Source organism: Danio rerio, chromosome 12 (genome assembly GCF_052040795.2).
Source record: "Danio rerio strain M-AB ecotype USA chromosome 12, GRCz13ab, whole genome shotgun sequence".
NCBI lineage: Eukaryota > Metazoa > Chordata > Actinopteri > Cypriniformes > Danionidae > Danio > Danio rerio.
In genome coordinates, this window is record NC_141032.1 from 38,665,734 (window position 1) to 38,685,989 (window position 20,256).

The window sequence follows — 20,256 nt, forward strand, 5'->3', positions numbered from 1 at the left end:
CGTGTACGCGCTTATCACGGCAATCTTCCTTCTGCATTCACACAGCGCAGCAGTTCGGCAAATTGCCGGTAATGTTACAACTTCTCTTTCCGGAAAATAGCCAGAATGAATTTACCGGTATTTTCAAAAAGGACCTGTTCACACATACAACCTTTCCGTTAAATTGCCGGCAATATTCAATTTATATCTGATTTATTTGCACATATGAAGAGAGGCCGGAAACTGATTTCTGAATATCCAGTTGCATGCATTTTATTTGTGTGTACATGGTCATAGAACAGATTCGATCTGTCTCACATATGAGCAAAAAAATTGGGTCGGGATTGGGTCACATTTAACTGGCAGTGTAAACGGGACCTCATAGTTAAAGGTTTTTACAGAATGGATTTGGGGAATCATTTTGGCCCAATCCCAATTCAACCCCTTAGGCCTTACCCCTACCCCTCATTTTGCGCGTTCACGGGAAGGTGTAGGAGGAATTGCGTGTCCAAATTTTCTTTAGCTTGATGTGGTAGGGCTAAGGGTAAGGGCTAGATAGCCCTTGATACAGAGATTTTCTAGGACCACACTTGAAACCATGGGGTACGAATATTTCCCAGAATAACACCATCTACAACGGCAGCATGGCTGCAGCTGGAAGAAAGGACATGCACAAATTAGGTTTTGTTTGCATTAAACATAAAAAAAACCTTAAAACGCCAAAAAAACAAACAAAACAACATAAAACCAAAGACTATAGAATACACAAGACATGTCACTCGTATAGTTTTGAGTGGAAAAATGTAACAGCCTATTCACCTTATTCTCCGCCAACGAGTGGGCGCTGCCATTTGAATCTTTTTGGCTCGAGACTTCCGGTCTCATTCACTTCCATTCATTTTTAGACATTAAAAACTGCTCGTTTCGCTGATTGATGTTGCAAACTGATATTTCCTTATTATATTATCCTACTTGGTCTCTATAGTCATGCAAACATTTGTTTGTAGAGCAAGTAGTTTGACCATTTTCTGCCGTTTATTATTCCTAGTCATTTCTCCCATAGGCGACTGAATCGGAAGTTTAAAGACAATCGCGAAAACAGGCGCTCTTCCGCATTTTAGAATAAGGTCAATATGGTGAATAAAACCCCGTCTTCAAGTACAGGAGCCAATCCTTAACTTCTATAGACTAAGGATTCTTCGGAGGAGGGGCTCGGATCAGACGAGAGTTTCAGCAGATTTTATGTGATTCAAATGTTTATAATTAAGCTAAAGAGACAGTTATTGTTTACTTGTATTGGTGATTCCTAATATGAAATTTTATTGTGAGCTTGGCAGGCAATTTTGGAGAATTTGATGTTTGCCCATTCAAACAGAAAGCCCAAGGAATTGAGTTTTGAGACCCATGCCTTAAAGAGATTTTGATAAAACTAAGGTGTATGAAAAAGTGTTTTTGCCTGCAGTGTCTTGCCTTAATATCTCTGTTCTTTATCGTTCATCAAATCTTAAATGGGTCAGAAGTCTTGATACAAACACAACAATAGTTCTTCATCAGAAAGGCAACCTGGAACATCGGAACTAGGAGATATAATGATATGTAGACAAAGGTGGATGTGGTGTGGGAAGGATGTGTGTTTAAAAACAAAATAAGGGAGAGGATGAGAGTCAGAGTCACCTAGAACCTGCTGTATGAGTGAGCTAATGGTTAGAGGGACAGGGGGTTATGAAGTGTGTGAAAGGGAAAATGAATCAGAGCTCAACTATACAGTTGTGATTTATATCAATCTAGTTTAATAGCTATTGTCAAGGGCAAACAAGGGGCTTTTTCCTCTTCATGTGTGCGTGTGTGCGTGTGTGTGTGTGTGTGTGCGCGTGTGTTTTTACAAATAAGATAATATAAGCCCAACACTCATATGTGTGTATAAATAAATGTATTTGTGTTTACATGTACACTACCTGACAAAAGTTTTTCATCAATCCCAGTTGTAAGAGCAACATATAATAACTTGACGTCTAGTTGATCATTTGGAAAATTGGCAGAAGGTAGCTTTTTCAGATGAATCATCTGTCGAACAGCTTCCCAATCATCACAAACACTGTAGAAGACCTTTTGGAGCCCACATGGACCCAAGATCTTCATCGAAAGCAGTCAAGTTTGGTGAAGGAAAAATTATGGTTTAGGGGTTACATTCAGTATGGGGGCGAGCGAGAGATCTGCAGAGTGGATGGCAACATCAACAGCCTGAGCTATCAAGACATTTGTGCTGCCTATTACATTACAAACCACAGGAGAGGGCAAATTCTTCTGCAGGATAGCGCTCCTTCTCATACTTCAGCCTCCACATCAAAGTTCCTGAAAGCAAAGAAGGTCAATGTGCTCAAGGATTGGCCAGCCCAGTCACCAGACATGAACATTATTGAGCGTATCTGGGGTAAGAAGGAGGCATTGAAGATGAACCCAAAGAACCTTGATAAACTCTGGGAGTCCTGCAAGAACGCTTTCTTTGACATTCCAGATTACTTTATTAAAAAGTGATTGGAGTCATTGCAGAGATGCATGGATGCAGTCCTCCATGACTTTATATTCTATACTGTACATTATTTCTTTTAAGTGACAAGACTTTTGTCTAGGCAAAGTCGGACCTTACTCTCCAAATTATATAATTAAATATCAAGGCATGATCATATTTTATTTAGTTAAAATAAGCGTAATCTAGAGGACTTTGCCCTTCATATAAGCCACTTCTGATACCAAATGATCAACTAGAAGTCAAGTTATTATTTGTTGTTCCTAAAACTTGGATAGGCGACAAGACCTTTTTTCAGGTAGTGTAGATACGTGCTTGTTATCCTTTTGTTTTATGAATACTGTTGAGTGAGCCAAGACCACTGATGTCGCACAAGTCAAATTTGACATTTTTATATCAATGATCAGTTTAAAACTAGCATACAAGATTAAACTTATGCTAGATTAATGTGCTTTTAAATACTTTTCACAATAACCCACGCTAGACTGCGCCTCTATTGCTTAAAATAGCTCAAAAAGAACTCAACCACAACTTACCCTATTCATGGAAAATGCCTTATAATGTTTCAATAAGATGGGCTGTAAGTGTGTGTGTGTGTGTGTGTGTGTGTGTGTGTGTGCGCGCAGAAGGAATGAATGAATGAAATGTTTACAAAAAAAAAGTGTGTGTGTGTGTGTGTGTGTGTGTGTGTGTAGAGAGGAAAACGAGAGGGAGGATTTGATTTTATTGACTGGCCGTGGTTGAGACCCTGTATGGAGGGAAAAGCAGAGGAATTTCCCTTGCGGTCTGTGGTGCTTTTAGGAAGCAAAACGCTTTAAAAAAAGACCTCAGCGGAAACTGGGAAACGTCAGGCCAGGAGTCGGTGTGAAATTATTCCTGCCCTGAGAATACACACACTCACATACACACACACACATACCGTATAAGAAAAGCCTTTGCGTCTTTAGTCAATAGCGTTCACAGCTCCATCGGCATGATTGCAGGACCGCTTCTTTCCGAGCGGCTCTTTTGTATCAAATGTCTTCATCTCATATTCTTTCCATCGACTTGTGCTCCATGTAACTCAAGACAAAGCAACACGGTTTGCTGAGGCATGTTTTAAAAGCCAAGCTGGACAGTCAAGAGATAGAAGAGTGTTAGCAATGCTTGTATGAGATCATGTTCATTTCCATTTGTTTGTGTCTTTGTAGTTTCCATTTTACGGGCCAAGGCGATCGTATTCCACCAATGTGGCCCATTTTAGTCTTTTAAGTCATTAGTTATTTTTAAGTCCGTAGCTATTCTTTTTAACAACAATAATAAAGCCAATAATAAAGCAGAACTCTCTTAAGGACATTTTTGCAAAGTGACAGCAGGGAAAATTTGAGAATTTTGATCATGTGTCAACACTAAAAGACTTATTATTTTATTTATTTATTTGCTTGTTGTTTTCTGATTGTATATTTATTAAGGAAATGTTCTTACCATGAAAATAGCCTTTGATGCTCACATGGCATTAAATAAAAATTAATCTTCATCTAACAATATAATAATTTCATGTTAATTTTGAGACCCAAGATCTTAATATTTAAAAATAAACGTGCACAAGTATGTACATACATTTCAAATTCAAATCTTGCTTGTAATATTACTCAAATTTTCATCATTAATCTAATGTTAATTAATTCAATTTATCTATTTCTTCAGCGCCTTTACAATGTAGATTGTCACAGCAGCTTAACATAGAAATTCTAATTGATACTGTGTCAGTTCCATTTTCAGAGTTTAAGGGTGCTTTCACACCTACACTTTTGTTTCGGAACGTATCTCGTTTGCACAGTTAGCGCGGTTTGATTGGCATATGTGAACAGGGCAATCGCGCTCTGTTCCGCGCCAAAGTAATCGCTCAGAGATTGCTTTAATGAGGTGGTCTCGGCTCGATTGAAACGAACCCTGGAGCGGTTCGATTGCAGTGAGAAAGCAATCCGATCCGAGCCCGGTAATATCTCAGTGTTTTATGGATATGTAATAGGCTTACGGCTATATGAAGAGAGAGTTATGAGTATGGCGGGAAGTTTCGCGAGTCTCCGGATGCCCGCAAATGAGTGATGATCTCCCGGTAATCTTGCGTCTCCCTCCCGGTCCTCAAATAGGCATCGTCGCGCACCCTTATCACCTCTCCTCACTGCATCTCTCCTCAGACACGTCACGCACGCACACCCTGTTAATCACCACCAAACCACCACCTCTCCTGACAGCTTAGCGGGACGCTGCAAAATAAACCCTGACACTCTGACCAAGGAGAGTTTACTCGCACGTGACTTGTTTTAGCTCTTTTGGTCCGTTTAGAAACTTTGCAGTGTGAAAGCGAACCACTCCAAGAGCAAAGAGCAACAATGTAACATTTGTAATCTCTGTTTCGGAACAACTGAATCGATTCACAGGTGTGAAAGCACCCTAAGTTCAGTTCAGTTCAGTTCAGTTTGGGTTAATTTTCACTGCAAAAAATCCAAACACTGGAAAGCAAATCCATCGATCCGCAGCTTGACAAGTTCCAAACCAAGCAAGCCAGTGGCGACAGTGGCGAGGAACAACACTTCACCAATTGACGGAAGTAAATAGAAAATAGGCCTAGAGGAAAATCAGGCTCATTTGGGCACGACCATTTCTCCACTGTCCAAACTTCATGTGCAGAGCTGCAGTCTAGGTGCCAGAGGCTGGAGAAGGCTGGATTAATACAGGTACTATTGTTTATTGGCCTTAAAAGAGTTGAATCATATCTGCTAACATGCGTAAATTGTGAAGACGTCTATTTGATGATTTGTTTTTTTAACTGGAAGACGTATTTGTTAGAGCTTTTGATGTAAAATATGACTTTTAATATGTTTTAAATTTCAGATGTTTGTATAGCAAAAATTTTAAGACATTCATCAGAACTTTAAACACAGCAAATGCTCTCTAGAGCTAACAATCTTTATACTACACAGTGCAGGATAAAAGTCATCTGAAAAGGAATGAGGACATAAAAGACATTTATGAATTGACAAGAGATTGTGTTATATATATATATATATATATATATATATATATATATATATATATATATATATATATATATATATATATATATATATATATATATATATATATATATATATATATATATATACGTTTTATATACTAAAGTTTCAAACCAAATTTGGGTCAAAGATGGACAAACCCCATATATAAAAAAAAAATATATATATACAGTTGAAGTCAAAATTATTACCCTTTCTGTCATTTTGTTTTCTTTTTCAAATATTTGCCAAATGATGTTTAACAGAGCAAGAAATATTTCGCAGTATTTCCTATATTTTTTTCCTGGAGAAAGTTTCATTTGGTTTGTTTTGGTTTTTATTTTTTAAAACCATTTAAAGGTCAATATTATTAGAGCCTTTAAGCAATATTGTTTTTTCGATTGTCTACAGAACAAACCACTGTTATACAATGATTCGCCTACTACCCTCATTAACCAAGTTAAGCCGTGTCACTTTAAGCTGAATACTAGTATCTTGAAAAATATCTACTAAAATATCACAGTGTTTCCTCTAGGGTTTTTTCCAGGTGTGGCAGCCGGGGCAGGCCTTTTACACAAATCTACAAACTACCTATGGCGTCATTTCAATGACAAATGGAGAAATTTTGTGAGCACAGTATTACAAGTTGGGATCGCATTTATGTAATACGAACCTCTTTGTTTGTGCGCTGATTTCTTTTATTCATTTACAAAACTTCTTGCACACCCTCAAATATACACTGCTCAGTGGAGATCTTCTTGTGCGCTCTCAAATAAACTTTGCTGAAGTGCGATTTAGTGCTTTTATGTCACGAGTATTTCTCCAACATTTATTAGATTAGATTTGGAATATTAGATATTGCTATTAGATTTGGAATATTTATGAATGTTTCCAAGACACCTACAGAGCAGTATTAATGCATCCTGAAGTAAAGTGAAACGGCTATAAACTCCAGCAAGATGAAGTCATTGTATGCAGAGCGCAGAGCCATAGATTTTTAATTTATTAATATTTATAGAAACTGTGTTCATATTAACTGAAAGCTATGTCATGTTTGCTGGCCTCACGAACCTGTCAGTCAGTCAGTCAACATGTCACCTTAAAGGGTTAAACAAAAAATGCACAGCACTACTGCAGAAAAGTCTGCGCTGTTATAATTCACTTACCTTTTTAATGCGTTTTAGTGCGATTCTAACCCGCTATTAAAAAAACAACAACAACAATGACTGTTTGTTTTAAATGAGAAGCTGTAATGTAGCCGTGGGTGTGGCGCCCTGCCATGGAAGAATGAATGTAGCGAAATCCATGTATCATTTATCAATAACTCATGAAATGAGTTATTAAACCTGTTATGTTTAAAAATGTGTTGACAAAAATCATATACAGGGAGCTAATAATTCAGGAGGGCTAATAATTCTTATTTCTGCATGTGTTATGATGTTATGTATGTAATGTTATGTTTACATTATAAATGTGTAACCCTGCCGGTTCTACACCACCCAACCCACTTCGAAGTGGGATTGAACCGGCAACTCTCTGCATAGGAGTTGGTTGCTCTAGAAACAGATGCTAGTGCCCATAGTCTTTAGCCTCCTTGTTAGAACATCTTTTTGGGTTCAGAGGAGTGAGGTTTACTTGTTTACACTTGTTTAACAGCACTATTATGAAGTCCTAATCTGTAACCCTGCGTCACACAGATAACAACCTGCGTGATTTACAGCCTCCTGAAAGCTCTGAACTTCTCCTTCAGTCTTACATTGACAGATTCGGGCTGAGGGAATTCATCTGATACGCCTGTAATCACAACTGCAGTAAGTCAGTGCTGATTGACAGATGCTGACCTTTGCTGAAAGCGGAGGGCAAGAGGGCTTCAAATATTTTATTGTTCTTTCAATGGTCCTGTGGGTATAATGATGGGGTAATGGGACCCCCAACATGCATATAAAGAGCTCTTTATCTGTAAGCCGAGTGCATTTAGCCTATTTTTGCAGTGGAGGGTGAAAGCGGATCTGTACCTGAGAAAAGAAGCTGAAGAGCTTTGAACAGCTGCAGAGATGCATCTAAGAAAGTGAGAGTTAGTTAACAAGTGAGAAATTAGCTTCATTTAGAGGTGGGTCATATAGTGTGTGTGTGTGTGTGTGTGTGTGTGTGTGTGTGTGTGTGTGTGTGTGTGTGTGTGTGTGTGTGTGTGTGTGTGTTATTTATGTGTGACTTATTTATGTACTTGTTGCGTATCATCCCTTGTGTATTGATATTTTTCCATAAGTCTGTCGCAGCTGCAGGTGGTTGAATATAGCAGGGATACAAACACTGATGAAGAGCTGAGATCAGCATTTTCCATCATAGTCCAGGCTGGTTTTTGCTGGTTTCAGTAGTTCTGGTTTGGTGCTGATGTAGGTAGAAGTGGAACATAATTCTAATATTTAGGAAGAAAGCTAACCGATATACACTCACTGGCCACTTTCTTTGGGACACCTTTCTAGTACCGGGTTGGATCCTGTTTTGCCTTCAGACCTGGATTAATACTTTGTGGCATAGATTCAACCAGATACTAGAAATATTATTCAGAGATTTTGGTCCAATTTGACAGACAGCATCAAGCAGTTGCTGCAGATTTGTGGGCTGCACATCCATGATGTGAATCTCCCATTCCACCACATCGCAAAGGAGCTCTATTGGATTAAGGTTTGGTTTCTGTGGAGGCCATTTGAGTACAGTGAACAATACTCAGGTAGGCTGTGGCATTGACACAATGCTCAATTTGTACTAATGGGCCCAAAGTGTGGCAAGAAAATTTCCCCCACACCATTACACCACCACCAGCAGCCTGAACTATTTATACAAGGCAGGATGGATCCATGTTTTCATGTTGTTGAGGCCAAATTCTAACCCTACCATCTGAATGTTGAGACTCATCAGACCAGGCAACGTTTTTCCAATCTTCTATTGTCCAATTTTGATGGGCTTGTGTAAATTGTAGCCTCAATTTCCTGTTCTTATCTGACAGGAGTGGCACCCAGTGAGGTCTTTTGCTGCTTATTTACTGTAAGTTAATGTTGCCTTTCTATCATGGCACCAGTCTGGCCATTCTCCTCTGACCTCTGGCATCAAGGCATTTGCACTCACAGAACTGCCGCTAACTGAATATTTTCTCTTTTTCGGACCATTCTCTAAACCCTAGAAATGATTGAACGTGAAAATCCCAGTATCAGCAGCTTCTGAGATACACAGACTAGCCCGTCCGGCACCAGCAACCATTCTGATGCTCGGTTTAAACTGCAGCAGATTGTCTTGACCATGTATATATATATATGTATATATATATATATATATATATATATATATATATATATATTTTAGGGATGTAACGGTATTGTAAATACCGTCATACCGCAATATTAATTTTTTTCGATATTACCGAAGTCGCATGACTCGGTAAAACTATAGGTCTTCAGAGAAAATTTGCTCAGGCGAATGAAGCGAACGGGAGGTAGCGAAAACTACAATTCCCATCAGCCCATGCTTGACCATCATCCCTTGCGGTCTGTTGTCGCTACAGATCCAGTAATGCGGAAATGGAGTGTGCTGCTAGAAGCGGGGATGAAAAAGAGCTGGAAAACTCTAAAGCGGGTGTTGTCGCCGCGCGCGTACTGAATAGTGGTGTTGTCGCGCGAGTTCTTATCAGCTGTGTTGTCGCGCGCGTACTGAATAGCTGTGTTGTCGCGCGAGTTCTTATCAGCTGTGTTGTCGCGCGCGTACTGAATAGCGGAGTTGTCAGCACACTGTTCAGATTGATGCAGACATGAGATCTCTATCTTACTCATGGTTTGTCCTCTCAAGTGGGGGAAAGACAATGCACAACGTTACCCACTGCTGTCAACCAAGTCATATCTCTCTTGTCCCAGAAACCTCAGTCCCAAATGAGAGGGGTGGATGCGAGGAAAAACAAAAACTATTTTGCTCCTGGGACGTATTTCATGCTCTTCAGAAATGTATATGGGGGTATGTTTTCAGAATAAGCCTGGGTTGCCTACTACATAAGGAATACAAGATACACATGTATGTGTTTGTGTGTGTACGTGTGTCACCTTTCAAAATGTCCTGTCAAAGTTAATAAAATGTCCAAATTTTTTATTTAATTGCTTTTCTTTACAAAAAAATTTAACATCCACAGGACCAAATGGATTAAATAAATGACAAATTTCTTTTTCAGATGAGCCATTCCTCTGCACAAATTAGCTTACAGATGACAGTAACCGCAGTATGGCACAGTGCATGACCTCAGCAATCCTCCTTTGTTTTGTGTTTACATTGAGTCACCATAGCAGAGTAAATGGCATCAGAGTAGCGGGCAACAGTGGCAGTGGATCTGATACATTGAGATGAATGGTGTGAAAGGGGAAGGTGATCTCTGTCCAGGTCAGGAGAGGGACAAACCCAAGAGAGAAGTCAGTGACGCTTCTCCTCCATCCAGAACAATAGACGGATCCAGCTGCTGCTCGGACAGTCACTGCATCACAGAGGACCTGACTGGGAACCTGTTTACCCGTGTTTAGTGCAGTCGTGCCCAGGCCGGACAAACACACACATACACACACACACACATGAGTTCCGTCAGTAGTTTATCAAGCATCCTCTTCAGTGTTTGCTGCTGTCATTGTCAACATGACTTCTCACCTCGCCTTTGCTTACAGTCACAACAAAGCCATTTGAGCGCTTTTTGAAGGTCTGAACAAAGTCTGAAGAATAGTTGTTTTGCTTTGTTGTTGTATTTTGGGTTCGCAGGCTCAGACTACACAGTTCGTTTTCTGGCAGTTTGATGAAAAGAAGACAATAACAATGTAAAAATGTGCACTTAAGGCCCCTAGATCTGTGTCTTTATCTTAAACTGTAATTAAATGTATTATTTAAAAGTACAATTAATGTAATTTTCTGCCAAAAATGCACCACAACAAAGAGAAATGTCCTTCCTGCAGTTTCATTAGAATTTTTTTCCAAGAACTATAGCTTACAAACTTTGCTATATATGAGGATGACAGCTGAACTAGCAGCAAAATATGTCTACAACATATTGCTGTGGTCACACTTGAGTTTGAGGATGCAAAATTTTGTCATACAGTGCTGTGAAAAGGGGCGGGATTAAGCAAGATGGTTAAATTAGACATTTAAAAAAGAAAGCGATTGGTCGAAGCTTGAACTTTGCATTGCAATGCAAAAAACTGTAAATCTTATTGCATGAGCTTGTATTTCTGGTGTGTCGCATTCGCTAGCGTATCAATGAATGTCTATGGGGCGAAAGTGCAGTGTGACTGCGGCTTATTCATTCGTTTTTCTTCAGCTTAGTCTCTTTGTTCATCAGGGGTCGCTACAGCGGAATGAACTGCCAACTTATCAAGCATAATGTTTTTCACAGTGGATACCCTTTAAGCTGCAACGCAGTACTGGGAAACAGCCATGCTCTCTCATATGCACACACATACAGACAATTTGGTTTTTGTTCAATTCACCTGTACTGCCTGCCTTTGGACCGTGGGGGAAACCGGAGCACCCCTAGGAAACCCATGCGAACACAGGGAGAACATGCAAACTCCACACAGATATGCCAACTGGCCTAGTCTGGACTCAAATCAGCAACCTTCTTTCTGTGAGGCGACAGTGCTAACCACTGAGCCAGCCTGTTGCCCTAAATGCAGCTTAAACCATTATTTATCCAATGATTTAATCAGAACTAATTTGCATTATTTAAATAATCTACAGTTTAATAATTTTAATTATTATAATAATATTTGAGGCATTATCTGTTTTTCTGTCATTTATTTCTCCTTTATTGTTTATTTTATTAATGGGAGATGTACTGTAAGTATATTCCATATTTAATACATAGTAAATCAAACTAAATGTTTACTATTTTAGGTCCGTTAGGATTACCTAAATGATTTACATTTACTAAATTCCAGAATAATGAGAATTTTTTTGAGAATTTTTTTTATGAATTTCTAGACAGTCAAAAGTTTGCATACATTTCCTTGGTATTTTTTTAGCTTTGCTTTTAAACTGTATAACTTTGGTCAAATGTTTGGTTATCCTTTCACAAGCTTCTCACAATGGTTTGAAGGAATTTTTTCCCCTTCTCCCTGACAGAACTGGTGTAACTGAGTCAGATTTGATGGATGCACCAAGCTTTTTCAACTCTGCCCACAACGTTTCTATAGGATTGACATCAGGGCTTTGTGATGACCCCTCCAAAACATTCACTCTGTTGTCCTCAAAGCACATTTTAACTAATTTGGCAGTATGCTTTGGGTCATTTTTTGGAAGACCCATTTGTGGCCAAGTTTTAATTTCCTGGCTGATGTCTTGAGATGTTGCTTCAGTATTTCTACATAATGTTCTTTCTTCATGATCATTTGTCATCCTCCTTCAATGAACTGAGAACATGTTCTTTTCTTTTTTTATACGAACAATATATTCTTTTCCATAAAAAAAGAACCATACTGAATTATAATATTTATCAGAATATCTCTGTAAATATCTTCCATACTCTAAAGTGAGGAGGAATCTGCCAGCTGTTTTGAGCAGCTTACATAGTCAGCTGTGGCTGTGTTCGCTTATGACAGCTGTCATACCAGAAATTATACTCCATTTTATAGTATGGCTGTTTGTTTGATCTCCATTTTATTCCACTGTTGTTTGTTTGATCTGAAAATTGTATTTATCAAAATAATTTTCCAGAAGTTGTATATATATTGGTCCAGTTATGTTTTACATAATGTTTACTTAAATCTTTCTAGAATATAATTTAAGAAATTGTAATAAAAATTATATTTAATATTTCATAAATACACTTAAAATGAGCCCACATTTATTCATTAGAAAATATTACAATTTCAGTAAACTTGAATATGCACACTGCTTTACCATGTGTAAAGTGTTTTTTAATGTATTAAACTATTCAATAATTTTTTTAGTTGTGAATAATAAAAGTAATCAATTGCATCAGTGCTGTACTAAAACATTCTGGGTTATTAACTCAATGCAGGGTCAAATAAGGACAAATAATTAGCCTCAAAGTTGGGCTTGTCGATATTTGACCCAACATTGTGTTACAACAATTATTTAGAGTGTAATGTTTAAAGAGTCAACTTTAAGCTATTTTTATATGACGGTTTTAATAGATCATATTCATTCATCCATTTATTCATCTTCCTTCAGCTCAGTCCCTTATTTATCCGGGGTAACCACAGCAGAACGAACCGCCAACTATTCTATCATATATTTTGCACAGTGGATGCCCTTCCAGCTGCAAACTAGGAAACACCCATACACATATTCACAATGGGCAATTTAGTTTATTCAATTCCCCTATAGAGCATATCTTTGGATTGTGGGGGAAACCGAAGCACCCGAGAAAACCCACGCCAACATGGGGAGAACATGCAAACTCCACACAGAAATGCCATCTGGCCCAGATGGGACTCAAATAGTGACCTTCATGCTGTGAGGCGACCACTGAGCCACTGTGCCACCATAGATCATATTTCATATTATTTAATATGTTTATTTAATTGTTTTAAGTTCATTTATTTATTTGATTAACATGTTTTACACTCTAAAATATGCTGGGTAATTTTTGCGGTATTATATGGACAAAACCAACTGCTGTGTAAATATTTTTTTTACGTAACAAAGTAACCAAATTTTACCCATTATTTTTGATCCATTATTTCATATTTGTAATGCTATTGTCAATTTTTCTGACATCAATTTTATTTTATTTTATTTCAGAACCAGACAACTACGTAACAAAACCTCATGTGTTTCCCAGTGAACTGCTTTTGTGATACATTGGACAGTAAAGTCTTTCTACAGTACAGGAAACTGATGGAGGGAATCAAGAAACGTGAACACAAACACACTCTTCTCTCTCTGTTTCCTGAAGGTAGGATGTGGCACGTTATATTTAGATCACAGCTGTTCAACATAATAAAAATATTTAAGGCCCCCTGTGGCCAACAGGAGATGAGACTATTTCTTCAGAAGTCATAAACTCCAATATTTTATAGAAACTCTATCAAAGCACTAACAAAATCAGTTAATATGCCATGTTGAGGATCTTATGTGCAATTTTTCAAAATGGTAAATTTTTACTGCAATCAGGAGTGCAATACGTATTCAAAAATGATGCTGGATGAAAATTATATATAAGAAAAAGTAAAAAATACAGTTATAAATTGTAATTATTTACTTACTTTATTTACTTGTTTTACTTGCTTATCTTACTTATACTTTACTTCTTATACTTACTTGACTTATTTACTAAACTTACTTTACTTACTTATTTACTTATTTACTTTATACTTATTTACAGTACTTACTTTACTTATTTACAATACTTACTTTACTTACTTTACTTACTTATTTACCTTATTTACTTACTCACTTTACTTACTTTACTCTTTTACTTTAATTACTTTCTTATGTACTTTACTTACTTTATTAAATTACTTTGCTTTGCTTTCCTTAGTTTCCTTTATTCATTTACATACTTGCTTTGCTTACTTTATTTACTGTACTTCATTTATTTGCTTTGTTTTGCTTTACTTACTTTATTTACTTCATTTATTTGCTTTGCTTTGCTTTGCTTTACTTACTTTACTTACTTAATTACTTACTTGCTTATTTATTTATTATAAGCTTGGTTGAAATGTCATCAGTTATTTAAATATTAAAACCAAAAAAAAATTTTTTTTGTTTTACAATTCAAGTGGTCCTTCATTTTTTTCCATAGCAGTAAAAAAAGTTGAAAAGCTTGATGCTTGAATCAATAATTTTTACATTATTGTAAAGTAAATATTCTAGCCTACAAGACTTAAAAGTCAAAAGTTTTATTCCGACTTAACCTTCTGCTACATTTTTTTTTCTCTAACACTTGGTAACCACACATAATATATATACACATAATATATACTGTACTGTATTTGTCAGGGCATATCAAAACATTTTAGGGGGCCTAGAATCACCTTAGATCCCAGAGGGTTAAGCACATGCGTCTGATTTTGTGTATTGTTTCCATATTTAAAGGTGCTGTATGTAAGTTTTTGACTTCTCTAAAGCTTAAAAATACAATAATATGTTTGCAGATAAGAAACGTGCTACGTGAACATTCTTGTTCATCTGATAAACAATGCTAAGGTCAGTTATTCTGCTTTGAAAGTGTGTTTTCTGTGCCAGAACACTGTCTTTGCTTTGGTTCCTTTAACCTGCTTATTGACACTTTAGGCAATTATATTTCAGCACCCTGGGTTGCCTTGGTGGAAAACCGCGTATTTCATATTTAAAAAATATTCCCTCTATCGTGTGCTGTTGTTGTATTTTAGAACAGGATTTAAATCAGCCTTTAGGTTTGATCGTCAGACTCGCACCTCATTCTGGCAACCTGTGCTTGCGTTTGTTTTGATTCAGGAATGCAATACCTAGTTCATCCACTGGGTGTCAAACTTACATACTGCACTTTTAATGTGCAAAAGACTGTGAAAAGCTGCGTCCCAAATCGCATACTTATGCACTATTCTACGCCATTTTGTAGTATAAATAGTGTAAGTAGTGTGTTCACACTGAAAACTCTAAAAATAATAAGTGCACTTTAATTACCCGGATGATGCACTCAGTCAGCCGCTAAAATGAAGTGTGTAATGATGGACACTTCACGCACTCAACGACCGCATGTTTGCTTACGTAGCGGAAAGGGCGGAGCTATCAGACGCACATGTTGAATAACTTTATTTATTTTGGATGGTGAAAGCAAAATTCTCCTACGAGAGTGATTATAGCGCCTCCCGATGTTGAATGCGGCAATACTCACGGCAGGTATTATTTGATAATTCTGTTGCTTATTTCACTGATTTGGCAACTGTCAAACGTCATCAGGAAAACGGTTTGAATTTCCGCTTAGTAAAAAAACATTAGTGTGCCATTTGGGACACCACTACATACATATACTATCCTGTTGAGTGTGTAAGTGCATAAGTACATAGTGCATGAGTGCATAGTGTATAGTGTGCCATTTGGGACGCAGCTAAAGACTTTGAATGAAGATTGTTAAAAAAATGCAACTAGTACTTTTAAATTGTAAACAGTTAGTTTCAATTGTAAATGAGTACAGTTCAAATCCCTAAAAAATATTACATAAGTGCACTTACTACTTCAGTACTTTACACGTCTGTTCACAATGAAGAGCACAAAGTGTCAGTATGTTTGATCTGAGATCTTCGGTCATCTGTTAATCATCAGTTTGGGTGAATGAAACATTAGGAAGTGTATGGACATGCGGACATGTGTCTTTGCTTTCACGAGGGTCAGTGGTGTCCGTCCCACCCTGGGATTTCCCATTATAGAGTCTGTGTGTGTAAGAGGAAAACACCATGTTGACCTCAGCTGAGTGTGTGTCAGTTCAGACAGCTGCTCACTGCAATGCTGGACAGCTGTTCAGATAGAGAGGGAGAGAGAGTATTGGATTGTGTGTGGGCTTGAAAGGGACAATAAGTATTTGAGAGTCGCTTGCTGTTTTTAAACGCGGTGTTCCCGTTTTTCTGTGCGGTTCTAAGTTTCCATGCAGGCCAGATAGGGAAGTATTTTAACCAGCTGAGCGGGAAAGAGGAGACAGCTGTGCTGAAATCTGAAGCAGCATCAGACAAGCTTTTAAAAATAAAACCTTCATCCCTTCAGAAGAGTTGTTTTTATCGTGTAAAGCAAGGTCACTGAGGGGGGAAAGTGTGCTCTTCCTTTAATTGTCTTAATAATACCCCTTTTCCACAGTGGAGAGTATCCTCAGTGACCTGACATCTATCTATCCATCTATCAATCCGTCTATCTGTTCGTCTGTCCATCCGTCATGATGTCCAGCTATAGTTCTGTCTGTCTGTCTGCACTCAAAAAAATGATATGTTGGTGTTAATTAACTTTTTTTTGTCCACTGGTTCCACGTAACCGAGTTAAGTTACCTTTAAGAAAGAATATTAATTTTAGTGAACTTAAGTTAGTTACATAAAGGTAATGTAATGTTGTTTAGTTCAATCAACGTAACATTTATAGTTTAGCTTTAATCAATGTAGTTATTTAAGTTCAATTATTCTAAAATTGATATTGTTATGTTTAACCAAATAAAAAAACAGGTTCCGTTTCATTGAGTTTATTCAATAGAATTTTTACAGTTTTACACATTTTCCAGCAATCAAATGATTATCAAAATCTAAATATTGTCTTTATCTGTATCTTCACTAATTACAATAAGTTAAAATATTAATACTATTAAAATAATAGTAAGTATGAAGGAAATTAAAAACAATAAATGATTTACAAAAATAAGCTTACAAAAGCATCATAAAATACACTTTTCAAAATAATACTTTTCATATATTACAAAAAACATTCAAAAATAATATTCTGCCTTCAAATGATTGACAAAAATATACTTCGAAAAATTAAGTCTTCTTTTGTAAACTATACTGTACCTTCTTTACACTGAAAAAGCAGATAACACTTCAGTTGTTCAAAGAAAGATTAACATTTTCAGGCAAAGTAACATGATCTGCACTACACCATAAATTAGACCAACCATCACAGAACATGCAATAGCTACACACATTCATCTCTCTGGGCACCATTTCTGCACATTTGCACCAGACACTTTCTTACAACCACTCCCTATATCTAAAGAAAAAAAAAAACAAACACAAAAAAAACATTGTGCATGAAGTTTGCTTTACACAGGTAAGTGGGCTTGACAAACCACATGTAAAAGCATTCTTAATTCTTAACATTGTTTGTATAATTAGCACATCTTGGGTGTATCGCCTCTTCTTGTTTATTTGCTGAATGTGTCCTCAATTGTAAGTCACTTTAGACAAAAGAGTCAGCTAAATGTTAATGTAACTACTGTAGATTCATAAGGTGGTGTTGCACATCAAGGTTTGTGCTTCATCATGCCCAGCATCCTAAAAAGATAAAAGAGGAAAGTTAAAAGAGGAAATACAAAATGTTTAAAAATAATAATAATAAAATAAAATGTAAATCGCTTACCATGTACTCCCTTACTTAGGGGCTTTGAGGATGCATTCACACCATTTTTCCACTGGTGATGTTCTAAATGACATGAAATGACAATTAGTAATTTACTAAATAATTAATAATTAAAATTACTAGTAATTTTTACTGTACATCATTTTAATGTGTGTATAGGCATCTAAAGGCATAGTACCTGGATTATCCACAGTCTCCTCGGCCAGATATGGGACTTTAGAGGTTGAGCTGTAAACCTGTGAGGGAGAAAATAGATGTGAGTGAGCAAAGATTTGTAATAATAAAATATAATAATATAAATATATACAATTTAGAATAATATATTTATAATAATAAAAATGAAAAAAATAAAACACTGCAAACTACTAAACTTAAAAGTTTAAATGTGTTAGATGACCAAACAAATAAGCTTACATTAAATATTTCAACATGCTAGATGTCATCCTATTGAAGTGTCACATATGCTTGTCAAGATTTTTTTTAATTTAATTTTTTAAGTTAACAGGCTTGAATAATAACATTGTGCCAACACCACCTTTTAATTAATATTATGTAAGTTATCAAAACTAGCATTCAAACTTGACAAACAGCTTGACACTCATTTAAAATAGAGACTATCAAATCAAATCAAAAATCAAATCACTTTTATTGTCACATTATCAGCAGCACGTGCGTTATGATAAGTGAAAAGCTTAGACTATTCTAACATGACTATTCCTTACTACCATTGTTTGCAACTTTATTTTGGGGGAGTTACCATATACAAAGTATAAAATTTCACAGGAGTGCAAAAAAACTACAAATTTATCTGTCATTAATGTAAAAAAGAAACAGGGAACATGGCAATTTCATAACAATACTATACACAAACACAACAGAGTATTACAAGGGAGTACATTAATGATTCAAATGTTGTCACAGCCTCAATATAAATACAAAAAAGTAAATAAAATCTCACCTGTGTGTCCACATTGGGCAAAGCTTTGTGCACGTTCTCAATTTGTACTGTAATCTTCATCTTTTGATTGCCATAATATGGCGCCGAGCTGAGAGTGATCGTTGTGGTTTGAATCTTCTTACTTCCTGTGTTGTTTTGAAACTGCGCATGTGCAGATATTACTCCACCTATTGACCAAAATGCAGTACTGCAGAAGCAACACAACTCCCTTTCATTCATGTTAATTAAGCGAGCTCTTTAGATGTAAAAACTAACGTTATCTAATTTTTTCCAACACAACACTTTTATTTTTAATACACAAACATAAGCGAATTGTTTAATTTCAACATAGTTACATTCTTTGGACCAACTAAAGCCATAATTCATTTTTTTGAGTGTGTTTATCATTCTGTCTGTCTGTCTGTCTGTCTGTCTCTGTCATGATGTCTGTCTTTCTATAGTTCTGTCTTTCTATAGTTTTGTCTGTTTGTCTGTAGTTTTGTCTGTTTGTTTGTCAATAGTTCTGTCTATCATTCTGTCGTTACAGTATGTCTGTCTGTCTATTATTCAGTCTGTCTATTTTTCTGTCGATTTATCTCTGTCTGTTTATCATTTTGTTTATTTTGTCTGTTGTTATTTCTGCCTAATTGTCTTATCTGTTGTTATGTCTGCCTGCTTGCCTGTCTGTCTGTCTGTCTATGAGTCTTGTCTGTTGTTATATCTGTCTGTCTGTCTGATTATCATTTTGTCTGTCTGTCTGTTTGTATTGTCTGTTGTTATGTCTGTCTGTCTCTCTGTCATGATGTCGGTCTGTCTGCCGGTTTATAGTTCTCTCTGTTTATCTGTCTGTCTGGTCTGTTGTTTCTCTCTGTCTGTTAATCATTCTGTCAGTTTGTCTATTGTTTTGTCTGTTTGTCTGTTTATAATTCTGTCTGCCTTGTCTGTTGTTATGTTTGTCTATCATTCTGTCTTTACTCTGTCTGTTTATCTGTCTGTCCAGCGGTCTGTCTGTTTATCTGTCTGTCTGATCTGTTGTTTCTCTGTCTGTTTATTATTCTGTCAGTTTGTCTTGTTTTGTCTGTCTATTGGTCTGTCTGTCTATCATTTTGTCTGTTTGGCTATGATTCTGTTTGTTTGATCTGTCTGTCTGCCTGTCTGTCATTCTGTCTGTCTGTCTATAGTTCTGTCTTTCTATAGTTCCGTCAGTTTGTCTATAGTTTTTTTCTGTTTGTTTGTCTATTGTTCTGTCTCTCATTCTGTTGTTGTATCTCTGTTTAACTGTTTTCTTGCTAATGAAACACTCAGTTTTATAAGAATAAAACCTGCTCCTGACCAGGTTAGGTTCACAGAGTAAGTTACTACGGTAACTGACTCTGAGTTAAAGTTACCTCTATTTCAGAAACAGGCTTGACTTACCCTGCTTTCTCGAGTTTAACAAACCTGCCATTTTGAAACGGAAAACCCAAAGTTTTTCTCATTTCAGGGTTAAAATACTCAGTTTTCACTTAACCTCCTTTCTGTCTGTCATTCTGTCTGTTTATTCTGTCTGTCTATCAATCAAGTTTTCATCTTTTCATCTATCTGTCAGTCTATGGCATTCCAGGAATAAAATCCGAAAGCAAAAGCTCCAAAACAAATTGACATCTCCAAAATATCCTCTCTTTTCCCACATGACATCCCCAATTCACTGAGGGGGA

General features: G+C 36.7%; 2 long non-coding RNA genes across 7 annotated transcripts in view; one reads left to right on the forward strand and one right to left on the reverse strand.

Moving 5' to 3' along the window:
• The window catches only part of LOC141376854 (uncharacterized), a 196,192-nt gene that overhangs the window by 22,235 nt on the left and 153,701 nt on the right, over positions 1 to 20,256 (forward strand). For all 6 annotated transcript variants that reach the window (XR_015504444.1, XR_015504445.1, XR_015504442.1 and 3 more), the window contains exon 2: positions 13,330 to 13,483. This is a non-coding gene — a long non-coding RNA (uncharacterized LOC141376854). The remainder of the gene's footprint in view (positions 1 to 13,329; positions 13,484 to 20,256) is intronic.
• Positions 16,717 to 18,709, reverse strand: LOC141376853 (uncharacterized). The gene is made up of 4 exons (XR_015504437.1): positions 18,581 to 18,709; positions 17,801 to 17,858; positions 17,623 to 17,685; positions 16,717 to 17,537 (listed from the first exon to the last, which is right to left on the reverse strand). It is a non-coding gene; the product is annotated as an uncharacterized LOC141376853 (long non-coding RNA).